Source organism: Lycorma delicatula, chromosome 8, assembly GCF_047948215.1.
Source record: "Lycorma delicatula isolate Av1 chromosome 8, ASM4794821v1, whole genome shotgun sequence".
NCBI classification, from domain to species: domain Eukaryota; kingdom Metazoa; phylum Arthropoda; class Insecta; order Hemiptera; family Fulgoridae; genus Lycorma; species Lycorma delicatula.
In genome coordinates, this window is record NC_134462.1 from 3,435,159 (window position 1) to 3,463,021 (window position 27,863).

The 27,863-nt window shown below is 28.5% G+C and overlaps 1 protein-coding gene across 4 annotated transcripts in view; it reads right to left on the minus strand.

Moving 5' to 3' along the window:
* LOC142329462 (uncharacterized) overlaps positions 1-16,052 on the minus strand; it is a 31,425-nt gene extending 15,373 nt beyond the window's left edge. Inside the window, exon 1 of one of the 4 annotated variants that reach the window (XM_075374119.1) lies at positions 15,928-16,052. The gene's annotated coding sequence lies outside the window, so the exon portion shown is untranslated. Of the gene's footprint in view, positions 1-11,247; positions 11,395-15,913 lie in introns of those variants that run through there. The other 3 variants (XM_075374117.1, XM_075374116.1, XM_075374118.1) reach the window with 3 other exon arrangements.
* Between the last annotated feature and the right edge of the window lie 11,811 nt (positions 16,053-27,863).

A 27,863-nucleotide genomic window follows, 5' to 3' on the forward strand; every position in this document is an offset into this window, starting at 1 on the left:
TATTATGACTATTCTTAAAGCAAATATGTTTTGGAGTGAAAAGAATAATTTTTACTTTTTCATCAGTTAACTTGTTCGATTGAAAATCCAATTTCCAATTTTTTTATTAATCATTCTTTATTAATTATTTATCAAATTTTCCACACTAATACTTAATTATTGGTTTAATGTAAGTCCATCTTTAACTTCCTCTAATGATTTTTTTTAGGATCAGATTTTTTTTCACAACCAAATTTAATTAACTCTAAATAACCCACAAAAAGAATAAATCAGGTTAAATCTCTTTTTTGTTTATAACACTATATCAGACATTTTTATTTAATTCAACATGAAAACATGTTTAGACTCCTTGAAAACATTCAGTTTTAAATATTTTTGTATGATAATAAGAGGCTATGATGGTAAATTATATCCTTTATAACATGATGATTAGTTTTGTAACGCCTGGAAATTGAGAGATATAAAGTAAGGATATTTGCCAATAGCTGAAACCATGTGTATTTAATGAACTATTACACTGATGGCTGAAATTAAACATCAGGTTTAGTTTCATCATGTATTGTTGACATTTATTAATAAGTAATTACTGCCACAGTTAATACTATAGTCAACTCCTGATTCCTCATAGTAATAACCAGGAAGAGGATTGCAGATAATCCAAAATCATAGCAAAATTGCAGTTGATCCAAAATAATATTTAATAAAGTATGCGTTAAAATGATCTAATACTGTACTGCAGTGCAGTATTTACCTACACTATTATATTAAGGAATAATGGTAAACAATAAAATACAGTACAGTACACCGCACTATTACATATCTGGTAAAAGTAATATGCAGAAGTTTATTGAAAATAAGGATTAACATATAACAAATTTTCATTATAACTGCACATAAATAGATCGTACATATTATAGTAATGTACATACCACTTAATGCATTAACAAACACTTACTGAAACTACAGCAGCTAATAAAAAAATAAAAAACAGACATTAAAAAAAAATTAATATTTAAAATATTAAATATTTATTAATATTAAAATAAAAATTAATATTCTTTCAATTTAACAAAAAAAAAGCATGACTGATTGTTGTTTTAGTGACAGAAAACACTTTCTTTTAATTTATCTTCATAGTTTGCATAGCATAATAATGTCGCACCAAGAACTATAGTCCTATCATGTCGATAATGAACTATAGTACAGAATTATCACATTCAAGTAGCAAAGAAGTAGTAAAACTTATCACAAAACGACAAAAAAAAACTATATTTTTAATTTCTTTATATGTTTTTAAAACTTATTTTTTTCCAAAAGGCAAAACTTTTTCTTCCAAAAGGGTTAAGCTGTAACATTGATAATTTTGAGTAGACTGTACTTAAAATTTAGGCAAAAAATTACTAAAGGACCTAGGATTATTGCAGATTACTTAAAATCGTAGTTATAACTTAAAAATTTCATTAACTTTATTTTTAAATATCCATGATAATGAAATTATTAAAAACACAAAATTTTATCAAAAAACTACAACTGAATAACCAGTTTGTAAAGATACTTAACTATAAATAATTTACGATAAATTTCTCGTGATCAGTTTTTGATAGAAACATTGTATAAATAACAAAAAGTTGTATAAATTTACAAAATTTGGAGAAAATATTTTCTCCAGAAAAAGATTTAATTAATTATTTAAAATAGTTTTTTTTTTGTGAGAGATTGCTCACCTCCTCTCTAAGACATTTTAAATTTCTCCATTAAATAATAAGCATGCTATTTGCTTTTTAGTTCAGTACCTTGTTTTCATTTAATATTTTTACTCTTTGTACAAGTAGTTTTAAAAATACCTTCCTTATTCTTAAGTCTACTTAATTCTAAAATTGATTAACTTAACTCATTTTTAATATTCTTCTAAAACATAACATTTCAAACATCTCAAATCTTTTCTTTTCACATGTTCCTTATTATTTTGGTTTAGGGTCTGTATTTTGCTGTAATAGAGCACTATACCCAAGAAAAATAATTTTAACAATAATTACTAATTCCTAGATTTTAATTTGATAAAAACAGACTGTACTTTTTTGTATTAAACTTTAAACTTTACTAATACCATACCAGCTATTTTTGATATGTTCTTTACTACATTCATCAACTTATAATGGGAACATATTCCTGCAAAATGTGTTAGGTACAAAGAAAAATTAACAGATTGATTTCAATCAAGATATTTATTAAAATGTTTGAATTTTGAAGCATTATGCTCTACACTTGTATAAATATTCAATCCTTCATTATTCTTTTTCATTGCAATTCAGAATTTCTGAAAACAATATCAACAAATTTTTATTTACTCTTTTTGAACTGCTACTGACCAAGTTTGGTCAAAGTTGGTCCAGCAGTTCTGGAGATATATGGTGATTTAGAGGGCGACACCAAACATGTGCATGTATGTACATGTATGTGCATGTATGTGTTTGTATGTACGCGTGCGCATACATACAAAAATCTGGAAAATTTCCATCCGGTTTTTGGTTTTTTGGGTTCCTTAGATGTCAAAATGTTAAGATCTGGTGAAAACCCCATATTCCCAAATTGGGCTTTCAATACTTTCCCTTCTAAAGGGAAAGTAGCTCTGCTACAGTGCTAGAAGGGAAAGTAAAAAAATTAAGGACTGAATAATTCAAATCTAAGCAATTACAAACTTTTAATTAGGTTTTAAATATATAGAAATGTTATCTATATAACATCAAATCTGGAAGAAGTAAAGTATTATTTTTAAACTAACACCAAAAAAAAGAAGAAAAACTGAATCTAAATTATTGTAAATAATAAGTAATTAAAACAAAGTTCAAAACTACTTGAATTTTTTTTCCCTGTATTAAATAAAATTAAATGCATCTACATTAACAGCAATACACAATTTATAATTATTACTGAGCAAATTTAAACTCATGAATGGTAATAAATTCATACCATTAATATAGTTCATGTTAAATATGATGGAATGAAATATTTTGTTTGTAACTAATGACAATCAGGCCAAAGCAATTGACTCTTTAATTGCACTTGTAAAGGCATTAATAAAAATTGATAAGATGTAATACTAATGTTCGTAAAACATTTTTACTATCTTGACGTAATTTACAATTTAATGATAGATTGCATTTACTTTTATACGTTGAATTGCAATAAGGTTTATTGCATACACTATGATCAAAATAAAAATATAATTACAATTTAAAAATTATGTACAATGAATATCAAACATTTTACATATATGAATATAAAAACTAATCAATTTTGTTTTTATCAACTCTATTTACAGTAAATTATTTTATTGTACTAACATGTTAGAATAATTATTGCCGTTTCAAAACCATATTGGTTTAAAATAAACTACAAGATTTGGTTGTCCAAACTTTCTGAGTACAATTAGCAAAGATGTGGATTGTACTGCAAAAAGTAGACATAAGCAGAAGTAGAGAAGACGAAATGAAATTTCTAAGAACTACAGTATGGAATATCTATATGGATGTGGAAGGATTTGGTGGAAGAATTTAATATGATAAAATAGATTGGTCCAAAATGAGATAAACGGTCATGGAAGGAGAATAACAGGGAGTATACATGAAATGGAATTGGAGGAAAGCATACTATGAGAGGATGAGGAAGTGCTGAAAGGGTAGAAGACTGCATTCAAAATATCAGGGGATAAAAAGGTAATAAATTGTAATAATAAATCCATAAGATAACAATCAATAATTCATAAAAGAATAATCTAACAAAACGCAGTGATATCTAAAAAAATTACAATGAAATTGTAAACTGTTAGGTAAGTCTCGCAGATACATTTCTTCCGGTCAAAAAACAAAAATTTCTGTAATATATAAATAAAACTGCTTTTACAAAATGATACTGATATCATAAAAGGTAAGACACTACACATTTCTATTATCAATTTAGAATTTTGTTTAATATATACGTAATAATTTATATATGTATGCAATATATATGTAATGGGCATACAATAATAGATAATACAATGTTAAAGCGATCCAAATAATAGGCAAAAAAGAGAAAAATTTGTTACAAAACTTTTACCGGCCCGATTTGATTTACTAAACAATGAAATCGGGCCGGTAAAAGTTTTGTAACAAATTTTTCTATTTTTGCTTATTATATAGAACGCTTAAACGTTGTTTATTATCTGTTATTGTATATCTATTGTCTATTGCATTTATTTAACAAGTAATTTTTTTAAAAAGGAAATTCTATATAATAACAGATTTTGATAACAGAAATGCAATGTCTTACCTATTTTGATATCGGTATCATTTTGTTAAAAACAGTTTTATTTATATTACAAAAATTTTTGTTTTTTGAGCTGAAGAAATTATATTTTTTCTTTCTCTTCCTGTTTAGCATCCCGGAATTACCGTTCTGGTGTTACTTCAGAGGATGAACTAGGATGATATGTATGAGTGTAAATGAAGTGTAGTCTTGACCAGTCTCAGCTCGACCATTCCTGAGAAGTGTGGTTAATTGAAACCCAACCACCAAAGAACACCGGTATCCACGATCTAGTATTCAAATCCGTATAAAAATAAGTGCCTTTACTACGACTTGAACGCTGGAACTCTCGACTTCCAAATCAGCTGATTTTGGTAAGAAAAGAAGAAATGATACCTTTATTCCTCTTGTACCATTAGGTATTGCTTCATAAGATGAGATGAAAGATTTGTAACGTGTGTGAAAAATGCCATGCCTCACCGGAATTAGAACCCGGGACCTCCGAATGAAAGCCGAGACGCTACCATTCGCGCTACGGAGGCCGGTCAGAAATATCTTTTTTTTAAATTTTTTTTTAAACACTACGGGGACGACCGATAATCGCCTAATCAGACGTTGCCTCGATCGTGCCCGTGTGTCGAGTCGTTGAAGTGCCCCCCCTAGCTTAGAGCCCTTATAGGCACCCCTGGATCAAAGGAATGTCCCGATCTTCCCTTCTGGAGTGCCGAGACATCCCTCAACAGGAGAGCTACCCTTCCCAGCCCTGTCCTACACAGGGTCCGGATATGTGCCACTCATATCTCCCCGTCACGCATGCCCGCCCCTCACACCATGAGGGTCCTCAATGCGTCACTGGAAGCGGCCCGACCCGACTACTCTTGTATGTGGTTGAGCCAAGACGTCCTCTGCAGAGAGGCTGCCTCCCTGATACACGGCTTCCACGTTTCGACCCCAGGTGCCATATGCGACCCACCGGGTTAGTCTAGTGGTGAACGTGTCTTCCCAAATCAGCTGATTTGGAAGTCGAGAGTTCCAACGTTCAAGTCCTAGTAAAGTCAGTTATTTTTATATGGATTTGAATACTAGATCGTGGATACCGGTGTTCTTTGGTGGGATGGTCTCAGGAATGGTCCAACTGAGAATGTACAAGACTACACTTCATTTACAATCATACATACATCCTCTGAAGAATTATCTAAACGGTAGTTACCAGAGGCTAAACAGGAAAAAGAAAGAAGGTGCCATATGCCACACTTTCACCGTACGGTTTACAATTTCATTGTAATTTTTTTGGATGTATCTTTTTAATTCTCAACTATTATGTTATAGGTCCTATTTAGAATATTTGTGTTTTTATTCATTTTTTAATTAAATTCTTTCCGTAGACATTTTCAATTACTTCTGCAACATTAATTGGTGTCTTAATGCTGAAAAAAACAGTACTAATTAAGGTCACACAAGTGCTTGAAAGTGCTTTAAGATAAATAAACTATCACTTAATTGCAAATTTTGTTTGATTGATAATTATATATAAACAATTTGAAAAGATTATAACTGACTTTATTTCATTTATATCTGCATTTAAAAATATCCAGAAAATAATAAAACAACAGACAATAGAAATTCTTAATTATTAACATTATTACATTTCATTGAGCTTGTCATTATATATAACTTTATCCTTGACACCAACGAAATGTCAGCAAAGTACTAGGTATAACATTTTATAACATTTAACAATGCAACATGTACGATATCTTGTAATACACACTTATTGTTTTATATCTTAAAATGAAAGTTAGCGCACGAGCTAACTTTATTCTGAATCATAACATAGTCGCTGTATTAAGGATAAATACAAACTTTGTATGTAGGCGCGGGCACACTTACAAACTTTCATTTACTGTAATTGAAACTTCAGCAAATATCGTAGTGTAATGTAAATACAATGTATCAAAATAACAGAAATCTGACATAATTATTTTTATTAATAAATATACAACTTTATGATATAGCTTAATGCTAAATAAGAAATTTATAAGTAATAGAAAGTAGGACAAAGTTCTCATGTTAAGTATATCTCAGATGATCAACAGTTTTATGTTCCAGTTTTGAAATAATCAACACTTTTTATAGAATACTGCTGAATGTAATCAAATTACTGTTTCAAAAAGCCATGTTCTTTTTAAAGATTTTTCAGTATTCTATTTTAATATAAATAATAAGGAAAAAAGTTTATAATGAAAAAAATATGATTATTACCAAGATTGTTCAAGTAAAATATCTTATCATGTAATTTATTGTGTAATCTAAAAAGTATTTTTATTACATACATTATAAAAATAAATTAATCCTTTTTTAATTACACATCTGGCCTTTCTAATGAAGTCAAATTACCAAAGGTCAAAAGAAAATTGTTGTTCTTTGTTAACAAGTTTAATCTAACCTACCCAAATCTCCTATCCTAGCACGATCACAGAATTTGATAAGTCTTAAAAAATTCTATTTCATATTATATATTTTGATTCTTTAAAATTATGTTTAACCCTTACACAAGTCCCAGATTATATGTACTCAAGGATCTCTCAGATGCTGTGTCTGGCATTCATTAAAATAGGTTTTGTTTGATGAAATTCTGATAACAGAAGTATCCTACAATAAAAAATTCCAACTTCATTTCATATCTTTATTGTGAACAGCATAACACCATCGCTACATCAGCTAGTGCATTGTTTTCTGTTGATCAGTAAACAGCAGTTAAAATGTGTTTGGCACCGTCAATATATATTTGAACTTTAAAGTCGTATCAATCTGTCAATTACATATGAAATTATGATACAAATGAGCATGAATCATTCATTAAAAATTATCAATGATGTAAAAGAGACTGTATGTCTGGTACCTGAATAGTAGAGTCCTATTCAAACGTTACATACTATTAATATTTCATTGTGAAAAAAAGTAATTCTAACTTGAAAAAATTTGTAATCTTATAGCCGGGTTGAATTCCATTACAAACCAGTATTCTACTTACGGTCAAGAAAGTATATAGAAAAATTGAAATTTCTTTCTACGTACTACCATTAAGGTTATCAATTTTATGTTGTAGTACGGTAGCATTTTGGCTTTTTATCCCGTGAAGATCCAGGTTCAAATTCTAGTCTAATATGGTATTTTTTATACACTACAAAATTTCCATCCTATATTCTCATAAAGTTTTGAGATTTTCAAGTTTCAAAAACTCGAGACTAACTTAAAAACTGTTATCTGATGAATTTATCATCTAAAGAAAACGTTTCTTCATTGTATCGTTTAATTTTTTTTTTTTGATAAGAGTTTTTTTAATCATATTATTGGTCAAATATGAAGAATAGCCCACATTATATTTTACTTGAAAATATAATTACCCATTCACTCAGAATTAATGGCCATTTTTTTTGGTATCAGATGAGGATATATTTTATTTACCTAGGTAGTGATTGACTAAATAAAATAATGATTGATCTAATGTACTGGTCAACTATCTTTTATATAAAAAGATTTTATGTAAAACAATCTTTTTCATAAAGTATTAAATTATAAAATGTTTTTTTAAAAACATTTTACAATTTAATATAACTTTTTAAAAAAAAATGGGGATGTATATCAAACATGAAATGGAATAACAAAAAAAAAAAAACTGAAAATCTCAGTACAGATTATGAATGTATATTACATATATATATATATATATATATATTATTATATGTAAAATTATTATATTATATATGTAAAAATATATATATATATATATATATATATATATATATATATAAACAGAACGTTAACAATATGCGAGTTATGAAATAAAAGAATCGGCATGCAAAATTTAACAGAAATTCATTCTCTCATAATCTCACAGTTTTATTTTTTTATTCTCCTTGAACCCACAATGAAGTGGCCAAATGCTAATGATGCTAAAAATAACTTGATTTTACTTTTATATAATTATCATTGAATTCAATTATTCCAGTAAAATAAAGGAATGACTATAATAATACCATCCTTGTCTAACATAAATTATTAATTATTTAATAAGAATATTACTAATATATAAAAAACTATTATTTTTTATGATCACAGTCAACCATAAACATTAAAATTTATAACTTTTATCCTAAAAAACTGGTATTAACAAAACTAATGTCACTGATTTATAAACAGATGAAAGGATTGTTTGTTTTATCAAAGAGTAAAGAATTTATTTTACTGAAACACCTAAAAAACAGACATGAAAAATTAAGTAATAAGCTTATTTCATTTAATCGCTTGAAAGAACTGATTTCATATGGATCACTAAACTATCTGTTATTAATATGTTACATCTATCATAAATGCTGTTATCTTTTTAATGACTATAGTGAAATTATCAGTCTAATCTAAAAAAAATTTTGTTAAATTGTATATTCAAATATTATTATTAATGTTATCTTTAATTATATCGATATGCACGTGTTATTGCTATGTAATACAAATAATTAAAACAAAAAAATGTGTTAATATACATATGAATGTGTCATGGATTTTCATTCAAAATCAGATTTTATGGTTTAAGACATTAAACTCCAAGTAATATCCTGAGCAAAATTAAATTCATGATGACTCATCTACACTGACGAGATTTAATCTACTGCCATATATTATGAGATGATAATAAAAGAGTGTATAAAATCACATTCATGAAACAGAACTTTCTTTTTCCTGTTTAGCCTCCGGTAACTAACTTTCAGATAATACTTCAGAGGATGAATGAGGATGATATGTATGAGTGTTAGTGAAATGTACTCTTGTACATTCTCAGTTGAGCATTCCTGAGATGTGCGGTTAATTGAAACCCAAACACCAAAGAACACCGGTATCCACGATCTAGTATTCAAATCCATGTTAAAATAACTGACTTTACTAGGACTTGAACGCTGGAACTGTCGACTTTCAAATCAGCTGATTTGGGAAGACGCATTCACCACTAGACCAACCCGGTGGGTTCATGAAACAGAACTTAAAAAAATTCCTTTTTACTTCCTTGTACGAAGTAAAGGAAGTATTGTGATCTTGCATAACTCAAAAACGATTAGCCATAGGATGTTAAAATTTGTAACATCTAGTTGTGCACCTCCTCTTTTGACTACAATCGACTGAACCATAAGTGTCCAAAAAAAGCCCAAAATCCCAAAAAAAATTAGATTTTGGACTTTTAACTGCAATAATAAGCCCTCATTGAGAACTTTTCAACGATATATCATAAGTGATACTTATTTTTATCGGTTCCAGAGTTATGGCCAAATTAAAGTTTAATTAATGAAATATTTAAATCTTACAAGGAGAAAGCACATCGATTCAAATTTGACACCTTTTCTTTCTTTTCCTTTTCTTTTCTTTTTTTTAAATACATTGATTTTTTTTATATACTGATTAACCTATAATTGTAAAAAAAAATTTACAATGAATAATGTCTGTTCTGCCACAGATCGATTTCTTTTTTAAATTCAGTATTTATATAATAGACTCATTTTATTACAGAACCTTTTTGAACTGTTCAGTTCTAGAGTTTTCATTTTATATTATTAAAAATATATGCCTTGCATGTAGCTTCTTATGTGCGCATGCGCACAACAGCCAAACACCACGCCACTGGAACTGTTAAGCGCACAGCTCTATACAAAAAGTTTTCTATCAGTTTCATACACTGGGGGATTGCTACTGACATTAAGCTTAAGGATTACATATTGTACAAGTATAAAGAAAGAATTAAAGAAAAAATGACTCATTATATTAAATGTTATCGATATTATCAAGTGGAAATAGAGGGTGCTGCAGTTCCAAGTCATTAAAAAGATATACGCGAGCCGCCACTGCTTATCAATAGTGATGGTTTTAAATTATTTTAAGGAAAATAACTGGATTTTTTCAAGAAAATGAAATGTTTCACGATCCTTTGGTAGTGTACCAAACTTGTGACAAATAAGTGTAATCAAACACGGTAAAGAGGAATTGCATTAATCGTATAGTATACATTTTTAATTCACAAACACCAATCATTTTCTATTATATAAAATTTTGAAATAACTGAAACTCTTTAACCATGGACGCCTTCTAGTACTGGTTAGGCTTTATGCAGCAGGTGATAATATTACATATGTCAAAACAGCTTTCAGTTTGATGATAATACTTGGCTATAAAGTATCTTGAAAACGTTAAGCGTACTATTATATATTTATTATACCTATACATATTCTCGTATAAAATATGTTATCTCCTGGGGCTACCTCAAAAATCAGAATGAATTTTTTTAAGATACATGAATGGGCTGTCAGATCATTATCTAGTGCCTATAAATACGAATTGTGCAGACCAAACATTAGCAAATTAAATATGTTAACTTATTTCTCATGTTTATGTTTATGAACGGAAAACATTACCACCCCTACCAAATCAGACAACGGGACTCTTTTCGTATAACCCAATACAATACTTCACTTACCGACTACAAAAGGGCCTTATTATGACTCCATTGTCATTTTTAATAAATTAGTCATTTGAAAAACTTTCCCATCTATTTATTTAAAATACAATTAAACTATTTTTTTTTTTTGCATTAACAGTATTATTCCGTCGATGAATTTTTAAATAAACATTTTAAAAAAACCTGATTTTGAATTGTGAATTATTTTGTAATAATTTTTAATGTTTAAAGTACTTACCTTTAAAAAGAATATTTTATTCACTTATATTTTAAATAATCTATGTGGACTTAAATTGCATTACTTGTTTTATTTTTATCTTACAATTTTGTTTTATATTTTTAACACATTTTATAATAACGTCATCTGTATAATGTATTATGTATCGATCAGAATAAACGATTTAATTATTTACTTAGACACATACATTCACAATTAATTATTATTATTAAAAACTCACCGAAATAATTAACACACGAAGAATAACAATTCCATTTTAAAAAGTCACAATTCAGAAATACTGTGTAACTTACAGGAATAACAGATTAACTCGCAAACAAATCAAGTGTAAAAACTTCACTCGCAAAAGAAATTACCACACTACGAAAATATTAGTTTTTATGAAACGTTTAAGAAAGAAATTAATCATATTAATTGGTACGTAAACGAATAATTTTGCTAATGATGTAAAATCGGCATTTTAATACAAATAAAATTAATATGGTAACCGACTGTTAAAACCACAAACATTGTTCAAACGAACACACCACAAACGCGTGCAAGTAAATACACACAAATTGATGATTAATACAGTAATAATAATTAATAATAAATACCACGAGCATATACCGTAAACACTCGTTAAAAATTACGTCGTATTTAACTAATAATAACGTAATGTAACATCAGAAAAATTGTAGAATATTGTCACGTAAGATTCAATCAAGCTTAAAATAATGACGTTCGTGATCAGTGACCATGCAATGGTTATAAACTTCACCACATTGAAAAAAAATTATTTACATGCCAATACATAAAAAACAAGTGACGTTTGTGGTATTCAATGAAATATACTTTAAGTTAACAACACATTAATAAAAGATATCCATCCGTAACTATTCTACAGAAATAAATGTCATTATATATATATATATATATATATATATATATATAAGGTGACTTTACAATTAAACGAAAGGACAAACTATTTATTGACAATAATTGTTTTAATTTCATTTACTTTTTTACTCACGATATCTTAGATATGCATCTAGAAGGAATTGTATAGGTTGGCCGGTAGATTAAAGGTATAATTAATTAAAAGCTTACTTGGAAACAACTTTATTTCCACAGCGGTGTACGTTTCACTTTGAAAATAACGGTTAAGAAAGTTACAAAAAAAAAAAAAAATAATGAAAGATTGAGATTTGACATGTTATTTCAGTAAATTTCAGATTTCACTTAATTCGTTTTGGTTTAAATGTAACAGAGAATTATAACGGTAACGAACGGCCAACCTATATTATTTAAGCTATAGTAATTTCTTTTCCTTTTTATATGAAATCGTAACAAAAAAAAAAAAGATTTATTATATAAATGTCATATTTGTTTTAATTTAACAAAACAAAACATGTTTTGAATATAGTTATTTCTATTTATTATTTTTTACCATTTGACATTTTATCTGGCATTCTTCATTCCTTTCTGTTGCGTACTGATCATTTAATTTTAACAAATTACAAGGTAAAGTAAACGAAAACATTTAATCAAAAATTTATTTATATACAAATTTAATAATTATTAAACTATCTTAAAAACCACTGCAAATTAAAAACTATAAAAAAATATATATCGATTCATAGGTTTGTTTCCCAATCTATGTTTATAAAAAATTTCTTCTTTACATTACCTCTGATAACGAAATCCATAATTTATAATCTTATTTGGTTATTTCTTAAAATTTTATTTTATGAAAACGTTTTTGAAGGGTAAATGAAGATAAAACAGTCTATACCAACGAACATTTTACAAAATCTTTTCATACCCAAAACATCGTATAAAATGTAGTGGAAACGGTCTATCGAGTTTATTTGCTATTTCACCAAACTCGCGTACTTTCAGTCGGCGAATATTTAATACGACATTGTAGTTTTTTTGTAACATTTTATTCGTTTTTTGAACGTCCCAAGCGTACGAATACGTTTAAACGTTCAGCGGTTCACTTTCTTGTCGTTGAAAACGAAGGGGAAGAATCCTTTAAAATAAAATATAACTCTTTTTGTATGTGCATCGGGGTTAAACTTTTATAACAAAGTAATTTAACGTCAAAACTTGTTTACTCGATCGCCACAAATACGGGTACTAAACTCAACTTCACAGTACGGCATTTGAAGATCATACTTGTCACAAACATCACAGTCATAGTTACACTCGAACCATCACTTTATCAGGCCCAGAATTTTCCGAACGACCCTGATATCTTTAAATAATGTACAAGATTTTAAGCGTAGATGAATGTTTACACTCGTTCATACAATCCTGGAATTAATTTTATTAGTAATTAATAATTGTAAAATATTATTTTTCATATTTTTGAGCCGGCGAGTATTTCAGTCAAAAAATAATTCAAAACCCGAATACAGAATATAAAAAATTAGGTTTTTTTTTTATTTAACAGTAAAAATAAAATAAAGAATCTTTCTCGATTTGCTTTATTCATTTTTATTGCTATTTAACAACCTTAGACGTAAACTAGTCTACAGAGTAATGAATTAGTCAAATCGTACTTCGTTTTCACCATTCTTTTAAATATATCTCTTTCCTTTCTTCTTTAATACATAATATACACTCTCTCTTTGACCCACACACACACTCATACTTAAAAATCAATACTTTTTAAAAGGTTTCGTTTTAAATTCTATAAAAAAAACCGTTTCTTATCTATAACTTTTTAAATTTCTATGCTATATAACGGAAAATTACTGCAAGAAAGCTCGTCCATTTCATCGATATCGATAGATTTAAAAATTAAATCCTAAAAGAAAACAAAATAAATAAAATAAAAAAATACTTCAACGATTTAATACAGTATTAAAGGATTTAAGTAGCCTATTAATTTTAATCTATTTGTTATTTATCATTAAATTGTAGGTAATGGGTGATATTAATTAAAAGATAATAATCATAATAAAAATAATCTTGTACGTCCTTCACATAATAATTGGACAGTCGTAACATCATTTTATTCTAACAATACTATTCTAAGCCTACTTTTAAACATTTCAAATAACAGATAAAAACGGATGTAGTAACTCTATGTAATAGTAAAATTAGGTGTGTCCTTTCAATCTATAAATAAATAGGACAGAATTTGATCGTCTGACTATTCATGGATAAGCTTATATATTGGAATAAATCTGAAATATGCAGGCTATGTTATATAAATAATAATTTTATAAAAATTTTAACACATCTCAAAGCGGTTCATTAAACATTACAAGGATATAAAAATATAAAACAAATTTAATTTTTATTGTTAATTCAAATCGTTAATTTTTATAAAATACATATTTATTAACAGAAGAGTATTTAAGAATTTATTAAAAAGTTAATAACAAAGTTGTTATAATTTCTTGGCATTAGTTATTTATTGTTATACAATAATAAAATAATAATAAATGAAAAGTTATAAAAAAATTCGATATTTTTTATTTTGTTCTGCTCCTCTGCCCCCAAAATCACCTACCAAGAAAATTTTTTGATTTGTCCATATGTTAAATAGAAGGAACTAAAAAAAATTCTACTGAAAAATGAACAACCCATAAAAAGTATGGGTGCAGAACAGAATTTAAAAAAATACCAATTTTTTTTATAACTTTTTGGGGTTGTTCATTTTTCAGTGGAATTTTTTTAGTTTCTTCTGTTTAACATGGACAAGTCATAAAATTATCTTGGTAGGTGATTTTGGGGGCAGGGGAGCAGAACAAAATAAAAAATATCGAATTTTTTTATAACTTTTCATTTATTATTATTTTATTATTGTATAACAATAAATAACTAATGCCAAGAAATTATAACAACTTTGTTATTAACTTTTTTAATAAATTCTTAAATACTCTTCTGTTAATAAGTTACCCAAGATTTCGTAGTTAAAGATGGGGGGGGGGGGGTGAATTATGATGAAATTTTATTGTAATATTATCAAAAGTTTAAATAAACTAAAAAGTTTAAAAAATATTTTTTACACTTAGACTTTCATGCGCTCCTCTACCCCTAGTATTGCCATTAAAGTTTTTTTCTTTTTGTTATTTGCACTACTGTTATGCCCAGGAAGAGATAAAAAAAAATTTGATACAAAATATTAAATAAATATAAAAGATAGCTTTATCGATTTTGGAGAACAACTTTTTTTAAAAATGATAAACCTGTACGCTTATACACAGCTTAATAAAAGTGAGGTTATGTTTGGAAAACTTTGAGAAAGTTGACCCTAAAGAAACTATCTACAACACCCCTTAGAGATATTGACATCAAATTTTTACCGACAAATTGCCCCCGTATTCATCAATCCCTGCACAAAATATCATCAAAATCGATTTAAGTTATTAAGTTACACGTACGAACATTTAACACTACCCCCTCACTTTTTTCTAGAATTCCTGAGTCATGAAACGCCAAGAAATTTTAAAAATCGATATCCCATACCATAATTTCCTTGTTGTAGCATAGCTCTAAAACTATAACAAGAAAGTAAAAAAAACTATTTTTTTTTTTTTTTTTAATTTTACTAAGCACGCATTTGTCTTCGAGAGAGATTTAAGCAAAGAGAAATTCATTTTTTAAGAACTTACAGAATAAAAGAGTAAAAAATTAGGAATCATTAAAATAATTTCTTACGTAATTTAAAGGTAAATGATGTATAAAATCTTTTACAATTTCTCATATAGGAACAGATATAAAGTCGAAAAAGACAAAAATTACGCTTAAAGATTTGGTAATATACTGATAACCAATATAAATTCTTAAAATAAAATTAAAGTAACAAGCATTTTAACTTAATAAAATATTTTTTTTTAAATGCAAAAAAAATAATTTGTTATGAGAAAATTAAAACGTTTAAATTTTACCTACAAATAATTACCGTAGTGCAAAACTGATAACAGCAGATGCGGATAAAGAACCAAGATTATAAATTTTATTATTTCCACAATATATAATAAATTATAAACGAGAAACGTGAATAAAACAATTTATAGTGCTACACTTGTGTCGGCATAAAGTTTAAACTAAATAACACGCAGAGTATTCGACGAATTACTATAGTCATTAAAATGACGTCAAGCTAAGAAAAAATAAAAGATTGCAAATATTTTACATCAAAGTACTTTGTACTGTGTATTTTGAATATTTCTAACAAATTAAACCTATTTAAAGTTAAATAAACTTTCGTCAAATATTCTTCAATTTCTTTTTCATATAATATTTGTTTGTTGTTTATCTACATAGTAACGGCAGGTTTACGCCATCTTACAGAAACAAAATGAAACAAATTATAAATGAATTTTATTGCGCGTGAATAACGCCATGCCTGGGAGGGATTCGAACCCGAGGCCTCCGGATGAAAGGCCGAGACTCTACCGCTCCACCAAGAAGTAAAAATTAAAATCCACTAATATTACAAACTTAATTACATACTCATATAATTAATTTATCAAATAATTTCAATTTTTTTCTTTAAAAAGAAAATAACTTAAAAATGAAAAAATAAATTTATCACTTTCAGTTTTTCTTGTAAAAAAAAAAAAAATAAAATAGAAACGTTAAGGAAATATATAATTTTATAAGTATACATTCAAGATCTAGGTAATTATTAAATTTAATTTAATTAAACAAAGCAATTTAGATTCGGAGTAACAGTACAAGGTGAAAAGATAAAGATGTTACGATTTGCTGATGATATAGTAATTCTAGCCGGGAGTAAAAAGGATTTAGAAGAAACAATGAACTGCACAGATGAAGTCCTACGCAAGAACTATCGCATGAAAATAAACAAGAACAAAACAAAAGTAATGAAATGTAGTAGAAATAACAAAGATGGACCGCTGAATGTGAAAATAGGAGGAGAAAAGATTATGGAGGTAGAAGAATTTTGTTATTTGGGAAGTAGAATTACTAAAGTTGGACGAAGCAGGAGCGATATAACATGCCGAATAGCACAAGCGAAACGAGCCTTCAGTAAGAAATATAATTTGTTTACATCAAAAATTAATTTAAATGTCAAAAAAAGAGTTTTGAAAGTATATGTTTGGAGCGTCGCTTTATATGGAAGTGAAACTTGGACAATCGGAGTATCTGAGAAGAAAAGATTAGAAGCTTTTGAAATGCGGTGCTACAGGAGAATGTTAAAAATCAGATGGGTGGATAAAGTGACAAATGAAGAGGTATTGCGGCAAATAGATGAAGAAAGAAGCGTTTGGAAAAATATAGTTAAAAGAAGAGACAGACTTATAGGCCACATACTAAGGCATCCTGGAATAGTCGCTTTAATATTGGAAGGACAGGTAGAAGGAAAAAATTGTATGGGCAGGCCACGTTTGGAATATGTAAAACAAATTGTTAGGGATGTAGGATGTAGAGGTTATACTGAAATGAAACGACTAGCACTAGATAGAGCTGCATCAAACCAGTCAAATGACTGAAGACAAAAAAAAAATATCTACTTTACGTACTTCGAAAATGTTTCAACGTAAAAATTGTGTTCTTTTGTTAGACGGGGTTATAAAACATCAAAATATTCAAAAACCCGGTTGTGTAGAATTTTACCCGTTTAGCGTACTTACTCTTACATTATAAAGCAGGGAAAGAAAAAGAATAATAAAATAATTTCTAGTAACAACATTTATTACCCGGATTATCAAAAATTGTTTGTTACATTCAGTAAATTATAGTTACGTATTATACGAGTATCTATGATAATCATCTAATTGATTATTTCTAACTTTACAACCCGTGTTCGTCAAAATAATTCTTAATAAATAATATAAATGTGTGATTTAATGTATAAAATTATATCGAACGAATAATAAAAAGAAAAACACGACTAAAACCTGCATTTAGAGACAAAAAAAACAAAGCATGACAGTATTTTATAAAAACGGAATGAAATTCTATATCAAAAAAGCACGACATTCTTGAACATACTGCATACACTGTTTCTGTATTTGATTTTACAAAAAAACAAAACTAATGTTTATCTTAAAATTTAAAACAAATTAACAGCTTTAAGCGTCTCAAGCCTATTAAAGAATTCATTAAATAACGCGATTTAAAATACCCTCTGCATAAAATTTTAATAAATTTGTAATAATTAGATACCTGATTCTATCTCTTTCTGAAGCTGAATTCATCTTTTCTTCCTGCTATTTTACTTCCCGGACTCTACTAGAATAGGAACCAGCGAGGAAATTTTAAAAATACTTTTCCCACTTTTTTTTTTATTTTGAAAAAATCTTTTACTGAAATGTATCAAAAGGAAGTAAATAAAAGCATAAACATAAAAAAAAATATTTCAAAAATATACAATTCAAAAGTTTTTTGAATTTTGATTCTCTACGCCAGTAGTGTCACATCTTTGATGTTAATTTTGAAACTTAATAAACTATTTTTCTTTTTTCTGTTTAGCCTTGGGAATCACCGTAAGGTATTACTTGAGAGGATATGTACCAATGTAAATGAAGTGTAATCTTGTACAGTCTCAAGTCGACCATTTCTGAGATGTGTGTTTAATTGAAACCCAACCACCAAAGAAACTTAATAAGTAATTGTAAATAAAATCGATTTTATTTCCCGTTTTAATTTTATCTTTTTTTTTTCTTGTTAACTTGAAATTCAATTACTAAAATTCGTATCAAAAATCTAAAAAATGTAATTTTTTCGACTACTTATTTTACATTTATGTGAAAAGCACAAAAACTAACATAAAAAATATAACCTCTATTGATTCTCTAATAATCGATTCTTATTTTAAAAATTCTTATCTAGTTTGGGGAATTTTGGACCAACAGTTTTCCAATTATCAATCGCTTTTCAAGTAAAAGCTATTTCAGTCCGGAATAGTTATTTTTAAAGAAAAATAATCTGTAATGTTCGTCTTGTTAGTCTGAATAATAAAATTTATATAGTTATCCATATTAAAAAATATATTCATGTGTTAATAGTAGCTTCTATCTCCAAACGAACTATTTTTCTGAATGAGATCATCATACCCCCAATCTACCAGGTAGAACATTTAAATCACTGAAATATAGAAATACTGGAACGGGCACTAGCGTTAGAAATCCTTGCCAACAAAGATAGCTGATTTAGAGGTATACCTCTCTTTGTCTACAGTCCGTTCAAAATGTTTGTGACGATCTCTCTCATCACAAATCACAAGTTATCTTTCATAATTCAAGTTATTGTAGAAAGTTTTTATAAAAACATTTGTATGATACAATGATTAACTCAACATTTATTTAATAATCATAAGCGTTGAAATTTTTCTATTAATTAAATAGAATTATGAGATTTTATCACTTAATATTAAATACAATTAAGTTTTATGGAATCACTTTCTGAAGGGACGGTACGTTAGGTACAATGCGCATGCGCTGCACTGTGCAACAATGAAAACTATACCTCTAAATCTATCTGTCTCACGCTTGTTTTCCGCTCACGTTGGACATAGGCAGTGCCCATTCCAGTATTTCTATATTTCAGTGATTTAAATACATTAAATTAAAAAGGAAGTTAAAAATAAAAAAGGGAATTAAGTCGGATTCAAACCGATGTGCCTTCCCATAACATCCAAATATTTCATTAATTAAAATTTTAGTTAGCTATAACTCTGGAACCGATGAAAATTAAGTACCACTTAAGATATATCGTTGAAAAGTTTTCAGTGTCTTATTACTCCGGTTAAGACAAAATCCAAAATTCAATTTTTTTTTAATTTTGGACTTTTTAGGACGCTTTTGGTCCAGTCGATTGCAATCAAAAGGGGAGGTGCACAATTAGATGTTACAACAGTCTTAAATTCAAAATTTCAACATCCTACGGCTAATCATTTTTTAGTTATGCGAGGTACATTCGTACCTACAGACGTCACTCCGAAACTAGTCAAAAGGGATTCAGGGATGGTCAAAATGGATATTTCCGTTGAAATCTGAAAACCGAAATACTTTACTTCGTACAAGGAAGTAAAAAACTTTACCCTCAAATTATTCCCCTTCCCGAAATATTTTTTTATTTATTCCTAAGCACAGTAACGGTGTAAGTGACACAAAAAATATTTTGGGGAGCATATTGGAAGTGGGGGAGCCGATAAAATTTTATTGGTTTATTTAAATTTTAATATGACTATTACAATAAAATTTCATCATAATTCACCCCACCCAGAAAAACGAAATATCTGGTTAACTTTTTATTGGTAGTACATTTTTCTGTGTATTGTTTTAAAAGTTCATCCATGTAACATAGTAAACGTAGACAAATCAACAAAAATTTCTCGGGGGTGATTTTGGGTTTGGGAGGGCAGAAAAAAATAAATATAAATTTTTTGAATTTTTAAACTCTTTGCATGAATTATTTTTCCACTAGGATAAAAGAATATATAACCAATGCCAGAAAAGTATAACAACGTTGTTGTAAGTTTTTTTACAGTAGTTTTAAAAGTGGCCTACAATACCTCTTAAAACAAATTCACAGTAAAGCACAAAAAAAATTACCAAACGCTTTTACCTCAAAAATATCTGTTTTTCGGTATGAGAAAACTAGTTGAGGGACAGTGTTGTGACACATTTGGAATTAGGTGCGAAAAATATTGAACGACCGTCATTTCGGTCAAGGTTGTCGTAGGCGGAAGGTTTTTACATTAATATATATATATTTTTTTTTTTTCAGCCTTTATTAAAATTATATTTCATAATTTTCTCTTTCAATTAAAAATATTTAAATTGACCTTCACGGACGCTTGGGAATGCGGTGATCAAAAACGAAAAAGTAGGTCGTTTTGAGGTAAGAGCATTTGGTAAATATAATTTTTTTTATGTTAACAGTTGAAAATCTAATTAAGCGTTCTTTATTAACACCTATAAATAAACATAAAAAATAATCAATTATACACATGAATTAAAATATTATTAAAAATATTCTATTTATGAATATTAAATACAGTACAATAAATTAAATAACCGTACATAAATCACATCAGAAATATAGTAATTGATGTCGAATAAGATAATTTGATTGTAAATAATATATTTACAATGATGAGTTAGTTACACGAGTAAATTGTATTCTCAAAGGTTTCAAGTTTATCTTTAAGCAGTGGTGGCTCGCGTATAGGCACTGTGGAACTGCAGCACTCCCTATTTCCACTTGATATTATCGATAACATTTAATATAATGAGTTCTTTTTTCTTTAATTCTTTCTTTATACCTGAACAATATATAATCCTTAAGCTTAATGTCAGCAGCCATCCCCTTCCAGTTTACGAAAAAGATACAAAAATCTTTGTATGGAACTGAGCGCTTCACAGTTCCAGCGGCGTGATGTTTGGCTGTTGTGCGCATGCGCACATAAGAAATAAGCTGCACGCGAGGCTGCGAGGGAGAGAGAGAGAGAGCGCTGTCGCTCTCGCAGTACCGACCCTGGCGTGCTGGTGGAAGGTAGTTTTTTTTAAACAGAAACAGAAAAGGTAGAAAATGGAATGTTCCTTGTTCGATCCCTTTTTTTAGTTCAGTCATGGAAGGACTATTAAAGCGGTTTAGTCGGTTTTTCAGTAGTAATCAGAAAATGGCGGAAGCAAGGGTTCTTTGATTGCCAAATCTGTCCAAAAACACGCTGGAAGGGCGAAAGAGAATATAATTAGTAAAAACTAATTACATATTTGTTTCTGTGCACATAGAAGTTTAAATTAAGCACCGTTGGCGTATTTGTTTTTAAGTGGACATTTTATTAAGTTATTATCTAATAGTTATTTATTCGGTTAAACCGAATACGGTTTGATTAATGCGGTTTTTAATCAAACCGTAAACCGTGTAGCACATTCTTGAAATGCGATACAAGTGTAGAATTAGATTATAATCCTGCTTCCAGCTATTCTATTTGATTCATATTTCCGGTTCTTTTATTTTACAGAAAACTTACACCGTGGCTTTGAAAAGGCCCAGAAAAAGATTTTCTGGAGCAGCACCCCCGTTAATTTTAGCTACGAGCCACCACTGCTTGTATGCATTCTCTTTTTATTACGCACGCGTTATCGATTTTATTACATCGTCACCATAATTACAAAACAACATGAAACATGAACGCTAACATGATGTTATAATATCGGAATAATACGGGTTTATGAAAGACTTCTTTGTAACAGCAAAACTCGTCGAACTGCTACAGGTCAATCAGCTATTCATGACTTGTAATAATATAGATAAATTATTATGTTACAGATGTACTTGTATTGTAAAACTCTAGTTAATATGCTGAATTCTAGATTTTGCTAGCTTTACATACATATATATATATAAAATACTCTTATTACATAACAAGTAATTATAATAAAAAAATGTACTATAAATAATTCTTCTTTCTTTAATGTTAACAAAAGATAAAGGGATAATTTAAAAACTAATTTAATTAATCAAATTAAAAAAATAAAATAAAATTCCTGTTTTAACTGAAAATTATACTGAATGCGTGTAAAAAATGCATAAACAAACCGAAAAATTAAAAAAAAATCTTTACTAAATCACGGAGTTCGTTAGAAATTCGTGTGTAAGAGGCGACGAAGTCAACGAACTAAGTTTACATTTATAAACATGACCCAATCTAACAGTGAAATGAAAATCGTAAAAAATAAGCGTGAAAACATTACATTTTAGTTAAATTAGATTAATAATAAAAATATACTTTCAAAAAAATACCTCGAATTTTGTTACACAACTTTTTTTTCCATTTGATGAACCGCGGGACTCGAATATGTCATTTTATTCATTTTTTAATGTACCTTTACGAATCGCGCCGATAGATAGCAGTACTTGATAGTACTAGGTAGCGGACAAAAACTTAATAATCTACTTGAAATAATAAAATTTAAAAGAAAATATACTACAGCTAATAATAAATACTGTTATGTAAATGAAAGTACTGAAGATCAAACAATTTTTTTTTTTAATTCCCCTTCTTTAAATAAAAAAAAAAGTATTAATTTACAAGAGATTATACTAGTGTTGTTAAAAAAGAAAATAATAAAACAGAAATAAATTCGATTGGTCCGGGTCCACCGTTAGGAATGCTTCAGAGGATGAGATGAATGATTTGTAGCGTGTGTGAAAATGCCATGCCTGACCGGAATTCAAACCCGGGACCTCCGGATGAAAGGCCGAGACGCTACCACTCGCGCGACGGAGGCCAGCATTTACAAAGTAATAAGTGCAATATTACATCACGGATTTTCGATTATCCTAGTTTTATTAAAAAAGGAAAAATATGGTATGAAGTGAATGATATGACTATAAAAAAAAAATTGTTTGTTCTAAGGCAATAAATTTTAATAATAAATCCATAAAATAATAATTAGTAATTCAATAAAATAAATAAAAGAATAATCTAACAAAACCCAGTGATATAAAAAAAAAACAATGAAATTGTAAACCGTACGGTGTCTCGCAGATATCATTTCTTCCGCTCAAAAAACAAAAATTTCTCTAATAGAAATAAAACTGTTTTTAACAAAACTATATTGATATGAAAAAAGGTAAGACACTACATTTCTATTATCAAAATCTGTTATTAATTTGGAATTTTCTTTAAAAAAAAAAAAAAAAAATACATGTTAAATATATGTAATAGACAACAGATATACAATAATTGATAATAAACAATGTTTAAGCGTTTCATATAACAGCCAAAAAAAAAAAAAAATTTTTTACAAAACTTACCGGTCCGATTTCATTTATTAAACCACGAATAATCTTAAGAATTGTATTATTTGTGTAAATGTGATATGTATACATATAAACGAAATCGGGCCGGTAAGAGTTTTGTAACAAATTTTTCTTTTTTTTTTTATTATATGGAACGCTTAAACATTGTTTACTATCTATTATTGTATATATACTGTCTATTAAATATATTTAACTTGTATGTTTTTTTAAAGAAAATTCTAAATTGTTAACAGATTTTGATAATAGAAATGTAGTGGCTTACCTTTTTTGATATCAGTATAGTTTTGTTAAAAACAGTTTTACTTATATTACAGAAATTTTTGTTCTTTGAGCGGAAGAAATGATATCTGCAAGACTTACCGTACGGTTCAATAACATGCTTAATTTCAATGTTAACTCGTAAACAATACGAACAAGCTTGTAAAATCAATCTTACGCCTAAAATGACAATTATCAAAAATACGTTTCCGACTTTTTTTAAATTTTATCTGAAAAGATCTGCGATCTCATGAGTCACAGATACTTCAATTTTCACTGAAGCCACTCCAATAAAATTTTTATTACTAACAGGAATGAAGAAATAAGTAATAAATAAAAATTACATTAATGAAAAGCCAAAATTATACAGGAATATTGTCAGTTATATAAAAAGACATGTTCTTTTAACTAAAGAATGGATTAATAATATTAGTGAACCATGCCAATGATATGAACCGTATATAATATAGATAAACTTCATTGTACAGTTATCAGAATTCGTGATGCGGGCTTCGAAAGATGATAAAATGCAAGATGTACGTGTGAGAATTATTAGAAGAGATCTGCAGTGCCGTTACAATCGTCGAATTGGGGGACAGTAATCCACATACAGGACATATACAAATTATACATATATATACATACAAATTACACATACAGTGCGACTCCAAACGCAATATATAACTTGTAAAAAAAAAGGTTAATTTCCTTTTTAATAGTCGGAATGTTTATATCTCTATGGATTAATGACTTTGATTTTTACATAGCATTGATCGTTAGAAATGGTAATAAATTTGAGTGATATCTTAGAAAAATCTGTACTTTTGAATTGTAAGCAGTTCAACGTAATTATATCCCGTAGGTCGGACAAATTTTAGGATTTAATATTTTTAAGTTAATGAAAATTTCTTATTTAATAGCCGCTAATAAGTGTTTAAATTTTCGACCCATAAAAAAATGTGATGAAATGTGGTGTCCACCACAAGGAAATTGCGTAATTATCCACTTTATTAAAGAATTGGAGGATCGTATCTCACTTTCAAATGAAATAAGTTTAAATGAAGTGCGGCAAAAATTGTGTATATGTAACTTAATAGGCGTACACGGAAGTCATGGGGTGTCCAGATCAGATTTTTATCTGCTTCTTTTAAAATAAGACTGATTTTTCGTTTCCAACGCCCTAACTATTCTGTAGTCAGAAACGCACTGATTTTCAGAGTACAACACATTTAAGTTCGATTAACGATTAGATCTTACACACAAGTATCAAATTTACACTCGCTCACCACTGTAACTCACGGGAAAAGCCACAGTATGAAAAATACATCGATTCAAAGTCAATATCCTCAAATTGAGGTTGCACCGTCTGTTGTCGATCTTTAATTGATCTTAAATCGACACTCAAATTTTCACAAGCGTAACTTCAAATACACTACTTCAGCATAACTAAATTTCAGTGAAACCGATCTAATAGCCCACGTTTTAGTATTTTTGAAATTATTTTTAAAAGTCGAAAAATTCAAACTAATGGATTTGAATGACAGAAATACAGCCCGAGAAAAGACCAGGTCCAAATAAAAATTTATTTCACCCTCTAAGTAATTACTTTCAGAGGATGAGATGAAATGACAATTTTGGAGCGTGAGAAAATGCCATGCGCCTGACCGGGATCAAATCCGAAACTTTCGGATGTAACGCCAAGACACTACCACTTACGGTACGGGGACCGGCATCAAGTAATTACCTAAAAAAAACTAACAATGAATTAATCGATAATACAATAGAACTGCAGCACTTTACTATAAATATTTTTCATCATTTTATAAGTTTCTTACAACATTAATACCTATTTAATAAGTTTCTTCAATATTATTAAAAAATATAAATCCACCTAACCGGTAATTAATTTTGAAATTAAATTCTCAAGATCTTTCAGTCGTTATACCACCTTCAGGAGATAAAAATAAAAAATAAAATATTAATGAAATAAAAATATTAACCGATCATGACTACCGACTGCAGTATTAATTTGATACTGATAACTAGCTATCAGTCATGACCGGTTAATATTTTAATTTTATTTATTATGATATTTTAATCTCCTGAAGGTTGTATAACGACTCAAAGATCTTGAGAATTTTAAAATTAATTGCTGGTAAGGTGGATTTATACTTTTTCATAATATTTAATAATTTATTAATATATCAGCGGTAACCATGTTTGAGAAATTGATTAATTATTTTCCCTTTTCCTGACCGATTGGACGTCTATTAATTAAAAAAATTCTGATGCGGGTAACACATAACCTCCTTTGTACGCATATTAAATTACATTTACACATTTTTTTTAAAATGAAAAGTGCATAAAATTTTATTTCATTAAAAACTTTAGATATTTTTTCATATGCTTTTTGTTATTATTGAATTATTATTCATCGTACATTTTTTTACAATAAGAGGTTAATAATTATTTATAAATCAATATATTTAAAGTTAAAAAAAAAGTTTCAAAAAAGGAGATGAAGTCTGATTCGAACCGATATACTTTCCCCTAAAATCCAAATATGTCATTAATTAAAATTTCATTTAGCTATAACTTTAGAACCGATGAAAATAAGAACCACTTATGATATATCGTTGAAAAGCTATCAATCAGAACTTATTACTGCAGTTAACAATAAGTTCAAAGTGTTTTGGATTTTGGGTTTTTTGGACACTTTTGGTTCAATCGATTATAATCAAAAGGGGAGGTGACAAATAGAGATACTAGAGATACTAAAGTCCTAAATCAAAAATGTCAACATCCTACAGATAATCGTTTTTGAGTTATGCAAGATACATACATACGTGCAGGCGTCACCCCGAAACTAGTCAAAATGGGTTCAGGGATAGTCAATATGGATATTTCCGTTGAAATTTGGTAACCGAATTTTTTCGCGATCCAATACTTCCTTTACTTAATACAAGGAGGTAAAAAACAAGCCAAACCGATTTGAATGAAAATTATAATGATATTTTTTATTTTTAGAATGTCAGCCAGTGACGACTCGTGGCTAAAATTAGTGGGGGTGCTGCTCCAGAAAAATTTTTTCTGGGCCTTTTGAAGGCCTTGGTTAAAGTTTTCTGTAAATAAAAGAACCAAAAAATGAATCAAATAGAATAACTGGAAGCAGGATAATCTAATTCTACATTTTATTCCGTTCAAGGATATGGTACACCGGTTTTTAAGCACATTGTGCTTAAAACCAGTATTCGGTTTAACCGAATAAATAATAAAATGTCAATACAGATAATATTTTTTAGTATTATTAGATAATAACTTAATAAAATGTCCGCTTAAAAACACTATAGTCCAACGGTGCTTAACCTAAATTTCTATGTACACAGAAACAAATACATAATTAGTTTTTACTAATTACCTTCTCTTTCACCCTTCCAGCATGTTTTTGGATAGATTTGGCACTCAAAGAGCCCTTGCTTTCCGCCATTTTCTGATCACTATTGAAAAACCAACTAAACCGTTTTAATATTCCTTCCATCGACTAAACTAAAAAAGGGAATTAACAAGGAACGTTCCATACACACGCGGAATAAAAAAACAATTTCTGCTTTTTTTCAATTTTCTGTTTAAAAAACCACCTTCCACCGGCACTATAGGGTCGGCACTGCGAGACCGACAGCACTCTCTCACTCGCAGCCTCGCGTGCAGCTTCCTATATGCGCATGCGTACACAGCCAAACACCACGCCGCTGGTTCCATACAAGATTTCTGTATCGTTTTCATAAACTAGGGGATGGCTATTAAGGATTACATATTGTATAAGTATAAAGAGAA